Below are 21,249 nucleotides of genomic sequence, written 5' to 3'. Positions count from 1 at the left end.
AACCAGTGAGAAGAAATGGGATTGGGGACCTGCATAAACAGTAGTCTGACCACTTTTCTGTAGGGCAGCTGGCTTTGCTGGGGGGTCTGCTCAAGTCACTGTTTGCCTCAGAATCTACAAAGCCTGAAAGCAACAATGGCTAAGGGTGCCAAACAGCAAAGATTGCAGCACAGCCTTCCCTCTGGAAGCTCCATCCCAGAGAGGTTTGAAACTGCTGCTGGCTGGAAAACACCAGCAGGGGTGGTTGTAGACCTTGATCAGCAGATTGCACCAGTGAAGAGAAATGGGATCTGTGACCTACTTGAAAAAGCAGTCTGGCTACTTCTCTATAGAGCTGCTGCACTGTGCTGAGGTACTGCTCCAGTCCCTAGTCACCTTGGACTCCCTAAAGCCCAAAGACAACAGCTAAGGCTATAAAACAGCAAAGATGGTGGCCCACCACTCCCCCTGGGATCTCCATCCCAAGGAGGCTTAGAACCCCTGCCAGCTGGAAAACACTGGCAAGGTTGGCTGGTGACCCTGGTCAGGAGGTCCCGCCTAATGAGGAGAAGCAGGGCCAGGAACCCACATACAAAAAGAGTCTGGCTGCATTTTTCTAGGGCAGCTGAACTGAAGGCAATAATAGCTAAGGCTATGAAACAGCAAAGATAGCAGCCTACCCCTCCCTCTGGGAGCTTCATCTCAGGGAGATGTAACACTGCTACCTGTGCATGGCTGGATTCCCAAGCCAGTGGGTCTTATCCTGTGAGGTGTCTTGGAAGTGGGACCTGCAGACCATCACTGCTCAGCCCCCTGTATTCAACCCCCTTCCTAGGGATATATATGGGGCTCTATCCTCCCTCTTTGCTAGGGTTGCAACCACTTTTGTTGGGAAGCCTGAGTTTCTAAAGCTCCTGGGGCTCTGCATGTGCCAAAGCAGCTGCTCTGCCAAGACACCACATAGCTCTGTATGTCAGACCACAGGCCCTGGTGGGGTGCGTTCACAAGGCGATCTCCTAACCCGAGGTTTTCAAAGATACATGGGAAAAGCGTGAGTCCCCAGAGTCGCACACTTACTCACTGCTTCCCTAGGCAGAGGAGGCTCCCCAGGCTCCAAGTCACTCCCAAATGGGCAGTCATCCTGCCTTGCTTTTCTCTATTCTCCATGGGTCAAGTTGTTTTCTTGATGAATCCCAATACGTGTAGCTGGATGTTTCAGTTGAAAGTGCTGTATTTACTCACCCCTCCAAGAGAGCAGTGCACACTAGCTGCTGTTAGTCAGCCATCTTCTGAAGTCCTTTTTTTAAAGCAGAAGACAAAATTCTAAAAATTAATACGATTTAATGGTGAATCATTGATTTTCTTAAATCACAAAATGGTAGTTTTATAGGCAACTATTCATTTAAATATTCCGAATTTTCTTCTAATCATTTACTTACTGAGGTATACAATTTCTTAAGATACTTAAAATAGCCACTGAGGGTGTGTATTTTGTTCACTCTCTTACCTAAATGCAGAATTGGTCCTGTCATTAACCTGCTTAATACTCAGGAATCATAGTAAGAAGGGGGAAATATCCCCAGAGTGTTTTTGCTTGATCATTCTAATCATTCCCACAACCTCAGGCAGAGTTGATTGAGCCAAAAACATATCAATACAAATAAAATGCAAGAGACTTGGCAGGTTTTCGTGGTGGTGTCTGAATATTTTCCACTAAGCAATGCCAGCTCCACCACCATCACTTAACTGCTCCTATTCTCCTTGCAATCAAAACTCCAACATCTGGAAAGAATAATCATCACTTTTAGCATGATAGCCCTTAGAGGGTTCATGAAAATAGAGAAGACAAGAAGCCCTCAAAAATGTCTAAGTCACTTAGAAAGTTAAGTTGTAAAAAGTAGTCTGTCTTTCCCCTATGTTTGTAGTTAAGGAGAGAAAAAATTAAATATGTACAGAAGGTTAACTTTTATTGACATTCACAATTTCTTACGAATCTTATAGATTTTACCGGCACTTGTGGTAGTAGCAGGAATAGTCTCCCAGTAAACTCCTAAATGCTAACTTCAGGATAACATTTGCTGAATCCTCTGAAGCCTTATACAGCATGGTGGCACATGTACTGGGATGTAGCATGAAGCATAAGAAAGAACTTTGGCTCTGGAATCAGACAGACCTGAGTTTCAGTCCCAGATCTGCCACTTAGTGGCTTTGATACTTTGGGCAAGTTATTTAACTCTCAGACGCTAGGTTTTCTCATCTGTAACAGAGGGCTAACAGGAATATCCCTGTGTTTTGAGACTATTAAATGGAACACTCTATATATAGTCTAGCACAGTGCCTGAGGTCTAATAGGTGTTCAATAATTGTTGGTTTAAACAAAATCAAATAAAAATTCTACATGTATCAGACTCCTAAAGAATCTTGGAAAAAATAATGAACAGGACTATCGGTATAATGTTCAAGATTAATGCACTGAAAAAAAGCAAGCAATAGCCCCAGTATAGGAAGCTCCCACTAAAATATAGGGAATTTACCCTAAAGTATGGGGATGTCACCCTAAACTGATCACTGCTAAAGGGTGATAACTTTGAGTTACAGGAGTAAGGTCCCTCGTGTCCTCAGGTTACATTTTATAGGCCCAAATTCTTATACCCTGGGGAAGAATATTTGTCAGTTTGAGAACTGGACCACTGACCCTGCTACCAGAGCAGTGGGAGAAGTGAAGACACTTACAGACAGCAGCCCTGCGGTCAAGGCAAGAAAAACAAGGCAGCAGCAATGGTAGAAACCACCACCCATATCCAAGAGCCCTCAGAATCAACAGACTAGAGCCAAAGAAAGCTCAGTAATACTACCTGGTGGAGTACAGAGAACAAGCCATCATCACAACTACCCATCTTCCTGGCTAACTTAGAAAGAACTATATAAAGAAATTCTATTTTACTGAGTTTATAGATAGTCAGTCTAAAAAAACAGGCCATGACTTGAGTTCAACTTCTTATATGGCTAGAATTTTATAGACGGGAAAGCAATTATATGTAATCGTTCATGTGGACAACTAGTAGAATGGATACGAATAGGCAGAGGTGAGAATTTTCATAATCCCAGTACTTTAATTATTTTGAAACAAGCACTTCATGCATCTGTGCTTCAGACTCTTTGACTGTGAACTGGATATAATTCTGCTTGCCCTGAATGCTCCAAAAAGTAATTCTAAGTTTGTGAAAAGATCTTGAACATAGAAGTCCTTGGGAAGATGCAACACTAAACAAAAACAACTCCCTAGGAAGAAGGATGGAGTTTCAGTGTTGGAGATAATTTAAACAAAAGCTGCTTCCAGTTTAGAATCCTTCAAAGACTTTGTCATTTAGTACAGTACACTGACACAAAAATAACTGTAGTAAAGTGATATGGTAGATAAGCAGATTACAGTGCTACAGACACATAGTGAACTATGCTCAGGAGGTCATTGAAGAGGTTACGGATGAGTGAGTAGAAGTTTGACAAAAGGACAAATGTGGACAGCCTAGGACTTATGAGAAGGAGTAGAAACTGGAAAATTAATCTGAGGTCAGAGTGCAAATCCATACCAAGGAACTTGGCCTTTTCTTCTCAGGCAATGAGAATACCACTTAAAGTTTTTAAGCAAAGAACTTGACATAATCAGATTCCTGTTTCACAGAGCTCACCCCAGCAGCAGTAGGCAAAACAAAGTGAAGACTTTGTTCTTTTTGCTCATGATTGCTTTCACTATTTGAGCTATTCTGTGGTTCTATACAAATTTTAGAACTTTTTTTTTTTTCTTTGAATGTCATTGGTATTTTAATAGGAATTGCATTGAATCTGTAAAACCACTTTGGGTAGTATGGATAGTTTAATAATATTAACTCTTTCAATCCATGAACAAGGAGTATCTTCCCCTTTTTTTTTTTTTTTTTTTTTTTTTTGGTGTCTTCTTCAATTTTTTACATTAGCATTCTATAGGTTTGGTTTTTTGTTTGTTTGTTTTTGTTTGTTTGTTTGTTTTTTGAGATGGAGTCTCACTCTGTTGCCAGGCTGGAGTGCAGTGGCTCAATCTCGGCTCACTGCAACCTCCGCCTCCCGGGTTCAAGCAATTTTCCTGCCTCAACCTCCTGAGTAACTAGAACTACAGGTGCACACCACAATGCCCGACTAATTTTTGTATTTTTAATAGAGACAGGGTTTCACCATGTTGGCCAGGATGGTCTCGCTCTCCTGACCTCGTGATCCACCTGCCTTGTCCTCCCAAAGTGCTGGGATTACAGGCATGAGCCACCGTGCCCAGCTGTATAGTTTGTATTATAGAGATCTTTCACCTCCTTGGTTAAATGTATTTCTATGTATTTTTGTAGCTACTGTAAATGAGATTGCTTTTTTAACTTTTCTTTCAGCATGTTCACTGTTGACATATAGAAATCCTACTGATCTTTGTGAACAAAGCCAGAGGTGTTACATTACTTCTAAATATATATAAAGTTATAGTAACCAAAACAGCGTGGTACTGGCATAAAAACAGACATATAGACCAATGGAACAGAAAAAAGAATCCAGAAATACATCCACACAGTGATAGCCAACTTATTTTAAATGAAGGTGCCAAGAGCATACATTGGGAAAAAGACAGTCTCTTCAATAAATGGGGCTGGGAAAACTGGATATCCATATGCAGATGAATGAAACCAGACCCCTACTTCTCATTATATACAAAACTTAATCCAAAGTGGATTAAAGACTTAAATATTAGAACTGCAGCTACAAAACTGGTGGAACAAAACATTGGGGAAACACTTCAAGCAATACTCTGGGCAAAAAAAAAACTATTGTAAGATCTCAGAAGGCAAAAATAGACAAATGGGATTTTATCAAACCAAAAAGCTTCTGCACAGCAAAGGAAACAATCAATAGAGTGAAAAAACAACCTACAGAATGGGAGAAAATATTTTCAAACTATTAATCTGACAAGGGATTAATAATCAGAATATATAAGGAACTCAAGCAGTACAACAGCAAAAATAATAATAATAATCCAGCTTTTAAATGAGCGAGTGATCTAAATAAATGTTCTTCAAAAGAAGACATACAAATTGCCTATACATATGTGACAAATGTTAACATCAGGGAAATGCAATCAAAACCAAAAATGAGATATCATCTCACCCCAGTTAAAATGGTTATTATCAAAAAGACAAAAAATATAACATTCTGTTTTTTAAAAATGTGGAGAAAATGGAACTCTCATATACTGTTGGTGGGAATGGAAATTAATATAGCCATTATGGAAAACAGTATAAAGATTCCTCAAAAAACTAAAAATAGAAATACTATATAACCCAGCAATCCCACTTTTGGGTATATATCCAAAAGAAAGGAAATCAGTAAGTCAAAAAGAGATATCTGCATTCCCATGTTTATTGCAGCACTATTCACAGTAGCCAACATATGAACCTGACCTGAATGTCCATCAATGGATGAATGGATAAAGAAAATATGGTGTGTATATATACACACTGGAATATTATTTATCTATAAAAAAAGAATAAAATCATATCATTTGCAGCAACATAAGTGGAACTGGAAGATATTATGTGAAGTAAAATAACACAGGCACAGACAGATAAATATCGTATGCTCTCACTCATATACGGGAGCTAAAATAATGGATCTCATAAAGGTAGAGTGTTGATTGATGGTTACCAGAGGCTGGGAAAGATACAGGGGAAGTGGAGGATGGAGACAACTTAGCTAACAAGTACAAAAAATACAGTCATATAGAAGGAACAAGTTCTAGTGGTCAATAGCACAGTAGGGTGACTATGGTTAAAAATAATTTGCTGTATATTTCAAAATAGCTGGAAGAGAAGATTTGGAATGGAATATTCCTAACACAAAGGATGATAAATGTTTGATATGATGAGTATCCCAATTATCCTGATTAGATCATTACACATTGTACACATTTATCAAAATATCACATGTACCCCATATATATGTACAATTATTATGTATTAATGAAAAAACAAAGTGAAGACAATTACAAAGGATTCATTTTCTTAATGCCAATATGTGTCGTGAAAGTGCTGTGTTTCAGATGGCCAGGAAAAGCACGTCTTATTCACTGTTATGGCTTGTTGGATACACGGTGCCTAACAAAGTGTCTGGCATGTGGCAGGGCTTTGTAAATATTGTTGAATTAATTATCGTTAGAATGTGTTATTAGTTGTGGAGAGCTCCAAAGAATTACTTAAAACTGTTTTAACCTTTATTGCTGCAACATGTGGCCCTGTTCTCACCTACTCACCTATTCTCACATAGTCATCTTTGTATTCCGAAGACTTGGTTCACTCTCTGGCACATAATAGGGGCTCAGTAAGTCCTTGTGAACTGGACTGAACAAGGGCATTCTCAAGACCTGCCCCAATGAACACAGGAAACGTGAGTTCTGTTGGTCTTTAACAAAATAAAGGAGACAAAATTACTACTGAACATTTTGTTTTGACTCAAATTTGTAAAATTCAGGAGTGAATTTGTAATACACTCCTGAAAAGTAAAATAGTCATCCTAAAAAGAAGACACAAATATATTTTTACTGATATGTTAACTTTGAGTGCTATGATTTGGATGTGATTTTTTCCCACCAAAACTCATATTGAGGCTTGCTGTTCAATGTGCAGTGTTGGGAGGTGGAGCCTAGTGGAAGGCATTTAGATGCAGGGGTTGCAACCCTCATTAATAGATTAATGTCTTCTCGAGGTAGTGAATTCTGTCTTTCGTGAGACTGGATTAGTCACCACAGGAACGGATTAGTTCCCGTGAGAGTGATTTGTTATAAAGGGAGTTTCTTTTTGTGTTTGGTCCATTTTTGCACATGCCACTTCCCCTTTGACCTTCTGCCATATTTTGACACAGCAAAAAGCCCCCATCAGAAGCCGAGCAGATATCAGCACCATGCCCCTCGAACTCTGCACCTGCAGAACCACGAGCTAAATAAACTTATTTTCTACATAAACTACCCAATCTTGGGTATTCTGTCACAGCAACAACAGACTAAGACAATGAAGACCAAAAATGTGACGTCATCTAACTAGACGATAAGAAAAGCCCATTATTGACCACATGAACTTCTAGGAGTTAATGAGCACAGTGCTTTAATATTCAAATTGTGATGAAAGCATTGAATTTGGGGGAAAATAAATAAGTTTATGAGAATAATTATTAGTAATATTAAATGCCATTGTTTTAGTTTTAAAATGGCCTGATATAAGTCATTTCATATAGCTCAAGCTAATGTTTGCTCAGTACAGAATTATTATTTTTCTTTCATAACTCTCCATGACATTGTATCCAAATGAGTTCAAAGACAGGAAAAAAAAAAAAAAAGACCAGTGTCCACTGGTCTTTCTCGCTATAAACATGTAACACAACTGGCTATTTTAGAAACTGAATTAAAAATTAAATTCTAAAATGTATTAGCTATGTTAGGTAGATTAGTGCTGTGATGGTTAATACCAAGCATCAACTTGATTGGATTGAAGGATGCAAAGTATTGATCTTCGGTGTGTCTGTGAGGGTGTTGCCAAAAGGTGTTAACATTTGAGTCAGTGAGCTGAGGAAGGAAGGCAGTCCCACCCTTAATCTGGTGGACACAACCTCATCAGCTGCCAGCGAATATAAAGCAGGCAGAGAAACGTGAAAAAGCAAGACTGGCTTTGCCTCCCAGCCTGCATCTTTCTCCCATGCTGGACGCTTCCTACTTTCAAATATGGGACTCCAAGTTCTTCAGTTTTGAAACTCAGACTAGCTCTCCTTGCTCCTCAAGCTTGCAGACAACCTATTGGGGGAACTTGTAATCATATAAGTTAATACTCAATAAATTCCACATATATATATGTGGAGTTTTATATATATAAGTTAATACTTAATAAACTCCATATATATGGAGTTATATAAATAATTTAATGCTTAATAAACTCCATATATATGGAGTTATACATATATAAGTTAACACTTAATAAGCTCCATATATATATATACACACACACACATACACACACACACACACATCCTATTAGTTCTGTCCCTCTATGGAACCCTAATACAGGTGCCAAGGCAAATTTCATTTATTCTGTGGTAAAGATTTTTAAAACTTTTTATTCCTTCCTTAAAATTTTTGCATAAGCTAATCATTCTTACGGGTCACATCTGGGTGAGACTAAATCCAACAGCCAAAAATTTGAAAATGCCATGAAACCAGTTATTCATCATTATGTAGAATAACAAAACCTAATTAGTTTTGCTGAATTCAATCAAATATATTTGCATGTGTGGACACAGCCACATTATGGGACAAATGTGCAAAAGGTATTAAGAGTTATTATGTCCTAAAATGGCTTGCCCCAGAAGGCAATTGACTTGGTAAACAAGATACTTTATAAACAAATAGAGCTTAGCAGTCCAGGAATTGCTGCTGAAACATAGAACAACCCATCTGCAGAAAAAATATAGAACAGAATGCCTGGGATAAGGGACTTTGGTTGGTTACAGAAAGCGTTTCCAACATTCAGGCAGGGACATGTTAAATATGAGAAAATAAGAGCAGACAAACAGCATCCAACTCCCATGGAACAAAAAGAAGGCAAAAAGGACCCACTAGTTATCTTCCCCACAAATCTTAAATTTCGTCATTAGCAATTCTTTGTCATGTTAAGTTCCAATGCCTTCAGTCTAGAGGTGCTTTAAGAAATATAATTAATTTTTGGAAAGGATAAAGTCCTACATGGCAGAGGCTGGGGCTATATTTGAGAACACACAGTGTCTGTGTTAGAGGCACAGGAATGAAAAGTTAACAGGCACAAAAAGGGAATGTAAGAGCCCTGAAGACAACGAACTGACCTCCCATCATTTACACTGGATAAATCACAAATACAGCATATAACAAAAAATGTTCTAATCAATTCCTTAAAACGTGCATTATGTAATTAAGTAACAATCATTTTAGGAATCTGCAATATGGTTCAGCTTCTCACTAAGTATCCCCCAAATAGTTCAGAAATTAAAGGTCACAACTGCTTCAAGTTTAAATATCCAATATCACCAGATTCCAATATCGATAAAGGATTTAACCTCAGATCCAGTAGATAGCCAGCAATGTGGCTCCACTCCCTTCCATATCAGGAATCAAGAATCTTTTCATTTGATTTCAAGCTAGTTTGGGAAAAATTGGTTTAATAATACCAGTTTCTACGACTTATTGAAAATTTACTGGTACTGGGCCATCTGTCAGGCATGTCACACACCATGCATTCTAAGTTATTAAATCTTCTTAACTATGCATGTATGTGTGTGTGTGTCTGTGTGTGTATATATACATATATAAATGTATATATGTGTGTGTATACTATATATACATACATGTGTATATATGTGTATATATAAATATGTGTGTATATATGTATATACACATTATATAAATGTATACGATACATTTATAGATGGTATATATATTTACCATCTGTAAAATGAGTATATATCCAGAAGATATCCTTAAACCAATACCCTGTAAATATCAAGGGACAACTGTACTGTGAATCAACAGGCTGGAATTGTGTACTCCAGAAAAATAAGCTCAAGTAAATATAATAATAATGAAAAATGATTAATGTCAAATTCTTGATATCCATATACAGCATATGACAAAACAAGTATTACAACAAATGTGGAAGGAATGAATTATTTATTTATAACAAAGCCCTGTGAAATGCATTAAATATTGAGAAAGAGAATTATGTTTAACTTTCATATTGTATGTCAAAATAAATTCTAGATGTATTGCCAAAGTATGTAGAAACTGTGAAGACATAAGTATTAAATAAATTTAACTGAAATCAAGTTAGGAAAAGGTGCTCTAATAATAAAGACAATGGAGAAAATCAAAAGTAAAATGTCAAGAGATTTAATGACATAAAAACACTAAAATCCAGTACTTCAAATATAGAAACAAAAATGAAAGACATTTTAATTTTGCTGTGAACCTCAAACTGCCTAAAAAAATTAAAGTCTTAAAAAAATAATGAAGTCTAGACATGAAGATTAAGAAAGTTGCCTGAGAATATGCAGCTAGTAATTGAAAGATCTGGGTACAAACTCAAATAGTCATACACCAGAATGCACACTCTTAAATCCTTAGATTACAGCTGCCTCTCCACAGAGCAACAGAATGTATGTGAAAGTGACCAGTATTTGTCTTACTGCCTCTGTGACTCATTATTTCCTGAAAGTAAAAGAGACTGCAACATATTCAGTGTTTAGATGTTTAGAATGTTTAATGCTGCTTATGTATATTAAAATTCACAGTTCTTAAAATGTTTTAACAGACAAAATGTAAGTAACAATTTGTTTTAAAATTTACAGAAACATATTTAATGTACTGAGTTCAGCAAATCAATTAGGTAAACATTAACGTTCCATTAAAAAGTGAGAAAAGTTAGGGAACAATAATTTATAGAAAAACCCAATTGACCAACAGAGCGTTCAAACTACTAATTTAAAAAACACAAATTTAAACAAATCGTGGAATATTCAAATTATTAAACAAAAAGTCATACTTTGAAACAAAACTTAATATAAAATTCTCACCAAATGTACTAGATCATTTGCAGTTTACTCAACTTTGTTGAAAAAATGTAGAAAAAATGTTTTATAGTATTAACAACTCTTATGTACAGACAATAGAATCACTAATTATTTTCTATATTTTTATATTTTCTAATAATTTTCAAACTCTCTACAATGATTATATAATATTGCAAATTTAAAAAGAATATAAATACACTTTCAAAATCAAAAGATAAAAGGAAAACAAAGCAGTTATATACTAAGACATGAATTTGAATGGTCATGCAGGAGTGGAAAAGGCAAATTTTATTCACAAGAACATATTTTTCTACAGAGAACACAGCACTTCCATGAAGGGTCAGTATTTCTTAATTTTTGTTTATATAACATAACTTGCATTTACAAATCAAAGTATGTTTGATAATAAAATACTATAAAAAGGCATGTTTTCCTCAATTCTAAGAGTGGCAATCTAGAAATGTCATTCTTCCGTAACAATCTCATTTTATTGCAGCAATGAGATATTCTTAATGAAATCAAACATTTTACTATTAAAAAAATCTAAATTAGTTTTAATTACAAATCACTTTCAAGTTTTTATGGTTATATGACATAATGTATTTTTCCTTTTATAATTAAACAAAAGATTTTTAAATATAATTTTTAAAATCAGAAAGAGCATTCATCCATAGTACCCTATCAAAAATAACTAGAATTAACATTTTGACATATTTCCTTTCAGTTTTTTCCCTTTATAAATTTTAAATAGTTAAGGACATCTAGTTTACACACTTTTATTATGTTGTTTCATTTAGTGAATGTAATATCACAAGTCCGTTTATATGCCTATAAGACAAGGTGCACTTCTTTTAAGGTCTGGCTCTATCGCCCAGACTGGAATGCAGTGGTGCAATCTCGGCTCACAGCAACCTCCAACTCCTAGGCTCAAGCCATCCTCCCACTTCAGCCTCCCAAGTAGCTAAGACTACAGGCATGCACCACCATGCCCAGCTAATTTTTGTATTTTTTTGTAGAGATAGATCTTCACCATGTTGCCCAGGCTGGTCTTGAACCTACAAGCTCAAGCAATCCAACTGCTTCAGCCTCCCAAAGTGCTGGGATTACAGGTACAAGCCACTGTGCATGGCCTCTTCTTAAATATTACAATTAATGACTAGGTGATAGTCAAATTTGTGATTATCAACACAATAATAATTATCATATTGAACACCCGTTAGGTACCTCTGATTTTCCCAACAGTCTTGTGGTAATAATATGATTTTTTATAGGCAGATGAAGTCACATGAATAAGTGTAGTTTTAAAAAGCAAGAGACATTTTGCAACCTTCACTGATACCTTCAGGTACTAAATAGCCAAGGTGACTAAGAACTGGAATGGACCTCCAGCATACTGCAGCACCCCTATGGAAAAGTGCCCAGACTATTTGCTACATAGGTCCCCAATCTTGTATCTCCTCAGTGGGTGTGTCCTCCCAGCCTGGGTCTGCAATCACCCCACACCGGGAATATCGAGCCAGTAGCAACTTGGCAACAAAACTCCCAGTAGAGAAGCAGGCTGCCATAATTGCCATCTTGTAGCTCTCACCCTAGATGTTTCAAGGGTCTGGAGAATCCAAGGGACCAAGGACTGGTCCAAACTCCCAGGACAGACCACCTACCTCAAGGAAAAGTGGCCGGACTGTTCTCCACACAGGTCCCAGCCCTCACTTCTCCTCACTAGACAGGATCACCTGACCTGGGACTTGAGTACATCCACCCAGCCCCTGCCTGACCACTTCAATTAGAGGTAGCTCATCAGTTAAAGGGACACACACATGCAGAGCTGAGAAAAAAATTAATGCGAGAATTCTGGTAACTCACATGGCCAGAGTGTCCTATGTCCTCCAAACGCCTGCACTAGTTCTCCAATAGGTATCCTTAACCAGGCTGAGTTGGCTGAAATGACAGAAACAGAAATTAGAATATGAATAGGAACAAAAATCATTGATATTCAGGAGAAGGCCAAAACTCAATCTGAAAACTAAGAATCATGATAAAATGATACAGGAGCTAACAGACAACATAGCCAGTATAATCTGATAGAGATAAAAAACACACAAGAAGAATTTCACAATGCGATCAATTGCAAGGATTAACAGCAGAAAAAAACAAGCTGAGGGAAAAATCTTGGAACTTGAAAAGTAGCTCTTTAAAATAAGACAGGCAAAGATGGCTGAATAGGAACAGCCCTAGTCTGCAGCTCCCAGCTATATCAACACAGAAGGTGGGTGATTTCTGCATTTCCAACTGAGGTACCCAGCTCAAGGAATACTATTCAGCCATAAAAAGGATGAGTTCATCACCTTTGCAGGCACATGGGTGAAGCTGGAAACCATCATTCTCAGCAAACTAACACAAGAGCAGAAAGCCAAACATGGCATGTTTTCACTCATACATGGGAGTTAACAATGAGAACACATGGATGTAGGGAGGGGAACATCACACACTGGGGCCTGCTGGGGGACGTGGGGCTGTTGGAGGGATAGCATTAGGATAAAAGACAGGGAGAAAGCAAACAACTTGGAAAACATATTTCAGGATATCATCTGTGAAAACTTGCCCAATTTTATTAGAGAAGTCAACAGTCAAAATCAGGAAATACAGAGAGCCTTGGCAAGATTCTACACAAGAAGATCATTCCCAAGACACATAATTGTCAGATTTTCTAACGTCAAAATGAAAGAAACAATATCAAAGGCAGCTAGAGAGAAACAGCAGATCCCCTTCAAATGGTTTCTGTGGATCTCTCAGTAGAAACCCTGCAAGCCAGAAGAGATTGGGGATCTAAATTCAACATTCTTAAAGAAAAGTATCTTCAACCAAGAATTTCATATCCAGCCAAAGTAAGCTTCCTCAGCAAAGAAAAAATAAATTTATTTTCAGATAAGCAAATGCTGAGGGAGTTTTTTTACCACCATATCCATCTTACAAGAGATCTTGAAAGGAGCACTAAATATCAAAACGAAAGACTGTTACCAGTCACTACAAAAACACGCTTAAATACACAGCCCAATGACACTATAAAGCAACCACACAAACAAGCTAATAACAAGCTAACACCACAATGACAGGATCAAATACACACATACTAATACTAACCTTGAATGTAAATGGGCTAGATGCCCCATTTAAAAGGCACAGAGTGGCAAGTTAGATAAAAAGAAAGATTCAATGGTTTGTTGTCTTCAAGAGACCTATCTCACACACAGTGACACATATAGGCTCAAAATAAAGGGATGGAGGAACATCTACCAAGCAAATAAAATCAGAAAAAGCAAGGGTTGTATTCCTAATTTCAGGAAAAAAACAAAACAAAACAAAACAAAAAAACAGACTTTAAACCAACAAAGTTCAAAAATGACAAAGAAGGGCATTACATATGGTAAAGGGTTCAATTCAACCAGAAGAGCTAACTATCCTAAATATATATCCACCCAACACAGGAGCACCCAGATTCATAAAGCAAGTTCTTAGAGACCTACAAAGAATCTTGTACTCCCACATGATAATAGTAGAAGACTCCAACACTCCGTTGACAGCATTGCACAGATTATTCAGCCAGAAAATTAGCAAAGATATTTATGACCTGAACTCAACATTGAACCAAATTGATCTGACAAACCTCTACAGAACTCTACCCAAAAACAACAGATAATAAATTCCTCTCATTGCCATATGGCACATACTCTAAAGTTGACTACACAATCAGATATAAAACAATCATCAGCAAATGCAAAAGAACTGAAATTATACCAAACACATTCTCAGACCAAAGCACAATAAAAATAGAAATCAAGACTTTAAAAGTCACTAAAAACCATTCAATTACATGGAAATTAAACAACCTGCTCCTAAATGATGTTTGGGCAAATAACGACATTAAAGCAGAAATCAAGAAATTCTTTGAAACTGAGATCAAAGATATAACATACCAGAATCTCTGGGACACAGCTAAGGTAGTGTTAAGAGGGAAATTTATAGCACCAAATGTCCACATCAAAAAGTTAGAAAGATCTCAAATTAACAAACTAACATCACAACTTATAGAACTGCAGAAGCAAGAGCAAACCAACACCAAAGCTAGCAGAAGACAAGAAAGAAATAACAAAAATCAGAGCTAACCTGAAGGAGACTGAGACATGAAAAACCATTCAAAAGATCAATAAATACAGAAGTTTTTTTTGAAAAAATTAATAAGATAGGCTGCAAGCTACATTAATAAAGAAGAAAACAGAGACGATCCAAAAAAAAAATCAGAAATGATAAAGTAGATGTTACCATTTACTCCCGAATTGAATCCTGAACAGACCAATAACAAGCTCTGAAACTAAATAAGTAATAAATCCCCTGCCAACCATAAAAAGCCCAAGACCAGACAGATTCACATCTGAATTCTACCAGATGTACAAAAAAGAGATGATATCATTCCTACTGAAACTATTCCAAAACTTGAGGGGGAGAGACATCTCAACTCATTCTTTGAGACATCACCCTTATACCAAAACCTGGCAGAGACTTAACAAAAAAGGAAAACTTCAGGCCAATATCTTTGATGAACATTGATGCAAAGAATTTCAACAAAATACTTGCAAAATAAATCCAGCAGCACATCAAAAAGCGAATCCACCACAATCAAGTAGGCTTTATCTCTAGGATGCAAGTTTGGTTCAACATACAAACAGAATGAAAGACAAAAAATGCATGATTATCTCAATAGACGCAGAAAAGTCTTTCAATACAATTCAACATCGCTTCATGTTAAAAAAAAAAAAAAAAAAAAACTCAATAAACTAGGTATTGAAGGAATACACCTCAAAAAAATAAGAGCCATCTATTAAAACCCAGAGCCAGAGCCAACATCATACTGACTGTACCAAAGTTGGAAGCATTCCCTTTGAAAACCAGCACAAGACAAGGATGCTCTCTTTCACCACTCCTATTAAACATAGTGGAACTCCTGGCTGGAGCAATCATGCAAGAGAAAGAAATAAAGGATATCCAAATAGGAAGAGAGGAAGTCAAACTATCCCTGTTTGCAGATGGCATAATTCTATATCTGGAAAACCCCATAGCCTCAGCCCAAAATCTCCTTCAGCTGATAAACAACTTCAGAAAAGTTTCAGAATACAAAATCAACATGTAAAAATCTCAGCTGGACATGGTGGCTCATGCCTGTAATCCCAGCAGTTTGGGAGGCCAAGGAGGGTGGATCATCTGAGGTCAGGAGTTCAAGACCAGCCTGGTCAACATGGGCAAACCCCATCTCTACCAAAATGCAAAAATTAGCTGGGCATGGTGGCACACACCTGTAGTCCCAGCTACGTGGGAGGCTGAGGCAGGAGAATCCCCTGAACTTAGGAGGTGGAGGCTGCAATGAACCAAGATTGCACCACTGCACTCCAATCTGGGTGACAGAGAGATACTCTGTCTCAAAAAAAAAAGAAAAGAAAAAAAATCTCTAGCATTCCTATGCACCAACAACCACCAAGCAAGGAGTTAAATCAGTAACACAATCCCATTCACAATTACCATAAAACAATGAAAGACCTAGGAACACAGCTAACCAGGGAGGTGAAAGACCTTTTGAGAATTACAAAACACTGTTCAAAGAAATCAGAGATGACACAAACACATGGATAAATATTTCATGCTCATAGATAGGAAGAATCAATATCATTACAAAGGCCATACTGCCCAAAGCAATTTATACATTCAGTGTTTTTCCTACCAAACTAACAATGGCATTCTTCACAGAACTAGAAAAAACTATTTTAAAATTCACACAGAACAAAGAAAAACAGCCCAAATAGCCAACGCAATCCTAAGCAAAAAAAAAAACTGGAAGCATCACATTATCCAACTTCAAACTATACTACAGGGCTACAACAATGAAAACAGCATGGTTCTGATACAAAAACAGACACATAGACCAATGGAACAGAATAGAGAGCCCAGAAAGAAGGCCACACACCTACAATCACCTGATCTTCAACAAAGCTGACAACAAGCAACAGGGTAAGAACTCTCTATACAGTAAATGATGCTGTGATAACTAGCTAGCCATATGCAGAAGATTGAAACTGGGCCTCTTTCTTGGACCATATACAAAAATTAACTCAGGATGGGTTAAAGACAAATGTAAAACCCAAATCTATAAAAACCCTGGAAGACAACCTAGGCAATACCATTCCAGAAATAAGAACCGGCAAGATTCTGTGGCAAAGATGCTAAAAGCAGTTCCAACAAAAGCAAAAACTGACAAAAGTAATCTAATTAAACTTAACAGATATTGCACAGCAAAAGAAACTATCAACAGAGTAAACAAACAACCTACGGAATGGGAAAGATTTTGCAAACCATGCATCTGAGAAAGGTCTAATATCCAGCATCTATAAGGAAGTTAAACAAATTTACAGGAAGAAAACAAACAACTCCATTAAAAAGTGGACAGAGGACATGAACAGATACTTTTCAAAAGAAAGCATATGTGTAGCCAACAAGCATATTTTTAAAAGCCCAACATCACTGATCATTAGAGAAATGCAAATCAAAACCACAAGGAGATACCATCTCACACCAGTCAGAATAGCTATTAGTAAAAAACACACACACACACACACACACACAAAACAACAACAACAAAAAAAAAAAAAAACAGGTGCTGGCAAGGTTGAAGAGAAAAAGTATAATTATACACTGTTGGGGAGAGTGTAAATTAGTTCAAACATTGTAGAAAGTTGTATGGTGATTCTTCAAAAACCTAAAAACAGAACTACCAGCTGACCCAGAAATTCTATTACTAAGAATATACTCAAAGGGATATAAATTGTTCTATCATAAAGACACATGCACCTGTATGTTCATTGCAGCACTATTCACAGCAGCATAGACATGGAATCAACCTAAATGCCCATTAGTGGTAGACTGGATAAAGAAAATGTGGTACATACATACCATAGAATACTATGCAGCCATAAAAGGAAGGAGATTATGTCCTTTGTTGGAACATGGATGGAGCTGGAGGCCGTTATTCTTAGCAAACTAATGCAGGAACAGAAAACCAAATAGCAAATATTCTCACTATAGGTGGGAGCTAAATGATGAGAACACATGGACACAAACTGGGGAACAACAGACACTGGGACTTACCTGAGGGTGAAGGTTGGGAGGAGGGAGAGGAAGAGAAAATACAGCCATTTGGTACTAGGCTTAGCACCTGGATGGTGAAATAATCTGTGTAACACACCCTGGTGCCACAAGTTCACATATATAACAAACATGCACATGTACCGCTGAACCTGAAATAAAAGTTAATAAAATAAAATAAAGATATGAACCCAGATTCAATGCTATTCCTACCAAACTAACAATGACATTCTTCACAGAACTAGAAAAAACTATTTTAAAATTCACATAGAACAAAAAAAACAGCTCAAATAGCCAAGGCAATCCTAAGCAAAAAGAACAAAATTGGAGGCATCACATTATCCAACTTTAAACTATACTACAGACTTTTCCGAATCCAATGCCAAATGACATCACAACACTGGACATGCATAAGACTTTTATTTTTATTTTTTGTTTTTTAAATATAATTTCCTTAAAACACATTTCTAGGAATATGAAAATATAAAACCAGGGATGGACCGTAAACTAGAAATTGATCAAAAAACGTATGTTATCAATTTGTCCTTTAAAAGTGTAGGCAAATTCTCCTTTTACTCCCCTCAATATCAAAATATTACCTTTTTAAATTTTGTTAAATTAATAGGTAAAAGTGAAACATTATTCTTGTCTTGATTTTCATTTCATTTGATTATCAGCTTTACCAAAGATGATTTCATATGTTTATTGAAACATGTTTGTTTGCATTTCTTCTCTTAAAAAGTTTTTTCTGTTTATGCCCTTTAACCATTCACAATCTTGGACATTCTATCATCAATTTCTAAACATACGTGTGTGTGTGTATATATATATGTGTATATATACATATATACATATATTATTTAATATATACATATATATTCCAAATAATATTACCTTACCATATTTGTTATCAATATTTCCCCATTTGTAATTATATTTTTATTTTTATTTTTGGAGTACATAAGGTCGTTTTAAATATTTATGTAATTCAAATCAGTACAACTTCCTATTTTCTAGCAGAATGTATTTTTAAAAAGCAACTTTATCCTGCCCCTCAGCTCATTTGGGGAAAAAAACAGGCATATGTAATGTGAGATCTTATTTTCTCTGACTTACACAGAGTAATTAAACCTAAAACATGACCTCCTGCCAGATGAGGTTCAAATAGTAGAGTCCAAAGTATGGCATAGAATGACAGCCATCTTCCCAGATCATTTAGTTAACTAAAAGGAATCACTTGGAACCCAAGAAAAATAATGCACACCCAGTATTTTCCAAATCTAAGAATCTCACCACTATTTTTTCTGGGAAATCTTACCCTTCCAAAAGACCACAAACCACTTCAACAACATCATAATAGCAGGGGAATTACGCCAATCAAGCTTTGAGATTCACACTATATAAATACAAGATAATAAGCACAGCAGGGCAACCACACACTGCCATCAATATGGTTACTCAATTGATTACCAGGAAGAAGACAAAGCTGTTATCTAGAGACAAGGCTATTTCATTCTTTCTTCCTGAAATATCTTTCTGCCTCTGTTAAAATCATTCAAGGTACAAATCATCATCTTCTCTTTTGAGAAGTTTTTCATGATCATTCTATTAGATATAATCTCTCTTCTGAAAGCTTTATTGTATATCTCACAATATGGCCTTTATCATAAAACATTGTTTTATTGTTTTTTCCTACTTGGATTAGTTCCTTGTTATGACACACACCATCACCACCAGCACAACCTATAGATTACAGCAACAACATCTTAAATTCTTTTGCTGCCTTGAATATAATATCACAAAATATTTTCTGAATATGTGAATAAGTGAGATTTTTAATGCATACTCTTTTGCTATTTCCTCAAGAATCTCAAATAGAAAATGAAAATTTAGCAAATGACAAAAGATGTTCCTTTAGAACAAATAGAAGTTCTCTGGGTAGTTTTCTGCAACCATCGTCACTGTTCCGTCATCATTAACCATAAAAGGATTCTGTAATTGATTTCTACCCTAGTCCTGTATCTGCTATAGAAGTGTACTCCATTTTACTACAGTGAATGATTACAGAAGGCAAAACTTTTATAGAGATGAGCTAACTAACAGACAGAAGTGAAAAATGACTCACGTAGCTTGTCAAGAGTTTGAAGTGAAAATTCATGTCTTTCAACCTTTCCCCACTCTTCTATCCTGCTGAATATCAGACCTTCCTTAAACCTCAGAGTTTGAGGTCATTGTCCTCCTTAGTAAGTCACTCTTCTGTCCTGTACCTAAGTCACATTTGATTTCAGCTTCCTGGATCCTTGGAGAAGCAAAATTCTTTTCTGACTCTGCCTAGGTCTCTAGATCCTTCTTTATTATTTTAGGTCTTACGCTTCTTAAACTTAGTAAAACTTTAATTCTCCCAACACCTTCCTGAAAAGATTTTTTGTTTTACGACTTTATGACCCCACTCAACTTATCTGATTATTTATTCTTTTTTAAGCAAATATCTTTTGAGTATCTACTATGGGCTCAGTATTAGAGAAACAATTGTGTGTATGAAGATATAGTTCCTATCTCAGAAAACTTAATAGTAACAGGAAGGATATGTGATTAAACAAGTCTAACAAGATGAGTTAATGAGAAATTAATTGATATAGATTTTACATATATTTATATTTCTTCTTTTGGGTTTGCTAGTAAAACTAATGTTGACCTTTCTTTTATAGGGAAGATCTCTGTGTTCCAGAGGGTGATAAGAGCTGATGCTTCCCAGAGAAAGGCTGTAGTCCAAACCCAAAGTGTGAGTGTGTGTGTGTGGTGTGTGTGTGTGTGTGTGTGTGTGTGTGTGTGTGTTGGGGGAGGTAGTGAGGACAGAAGGAATAAGGAAGGAAAAAAGAGAGATGCTTAGAGTCAGTCTATACCCAACACCTGGATGTGACAGGACACTTAAGTGGAGATGGGTACAAGAATCCCTAAGAGCTAAGCACCAAGGACCTTAGCTTCAAAGACCGAGCTTGGAATGAATGGAGTGGATAACCCAGCCAAGTCTCTGCCTTTGAAAGGACCAGGTAGAAGCTGGACATGAGCCTGCAGTAGTGATCACAACAAACTCCTGACCTCTCTTTGATCCATTCTATACTGCATAAGCCCCAGGGCCTTGGCTCAACCCAGAGGAGAAGGAAGGAATCTCAAAAAATATCTGAAATTGTTTTCTCTTGCCAACCATGGAAGAGGGACTGGAAGCCAGACTTTAACAGAGAGAAATATATTACTTACACCCTATGTGTCATAAACAAATTTGCAATCATTTATTACACAAGTGATTATGATAAATTGTGAGAGGCGAACTAAGTCTAAATCCTCACTAGCCTATCTTAGAATCTCTCAAGCATATCTTTCCACTTCTACATTCTGTTTCTTCACAACTCTACCTAGACCCAGTCTCATTAG

General features: G+C 36.6%; 1 long non-coding RNA gene across 2 annotated transcripts in view; it reads right to left on the bottom strand.

The window, feature by feature from the left end:
* The window catches only part of LOC103886227, a 77,096-nt gene that overhangs the window by 46,755 nt on the left and 9,092 nt on the right, over positions 1 to 21,249 (bottom strand). The window contains exons 2-4 of one of the 2 annotated variants that reach the window (XR_004175978.1): positions 12,493 to 12,567; positions 6,299 to 6,447; positions 1,222 to 1,276 (exon numbers count right to left, since the gene is read on the bottom strand). This is a non-coding gene — a long non-coding RNA (uncharacterized LOC103886227). The remainder of the gene's footprint in view (positions 1 to 1,221; positions 1,277 to 6,298; positions 6,448 to 12,492; positions 12,568 to 21,249) is intronic. The other variant, XR_004175979.1, reaches the window with a different exon arrangement.

The sequence above is a fragment of the Papio anubis genome, chromosome 1, assembly GCF_008728515.1.
Source record: "Papio anubis isolate 15944 chromosome 1, Panubis1.0, whole genome shotgun sequence".
NCBI lineage: Eukaryota > Metazoa > Chordata > Mammalia > Primates > Cercopithecidae > Papio > Papio anubis.
The sequence above is the reverse complement of the archived record's forward strand: the minus strand, read 5'-3'. Positions and strand labels throughout refer to the sequence as shown.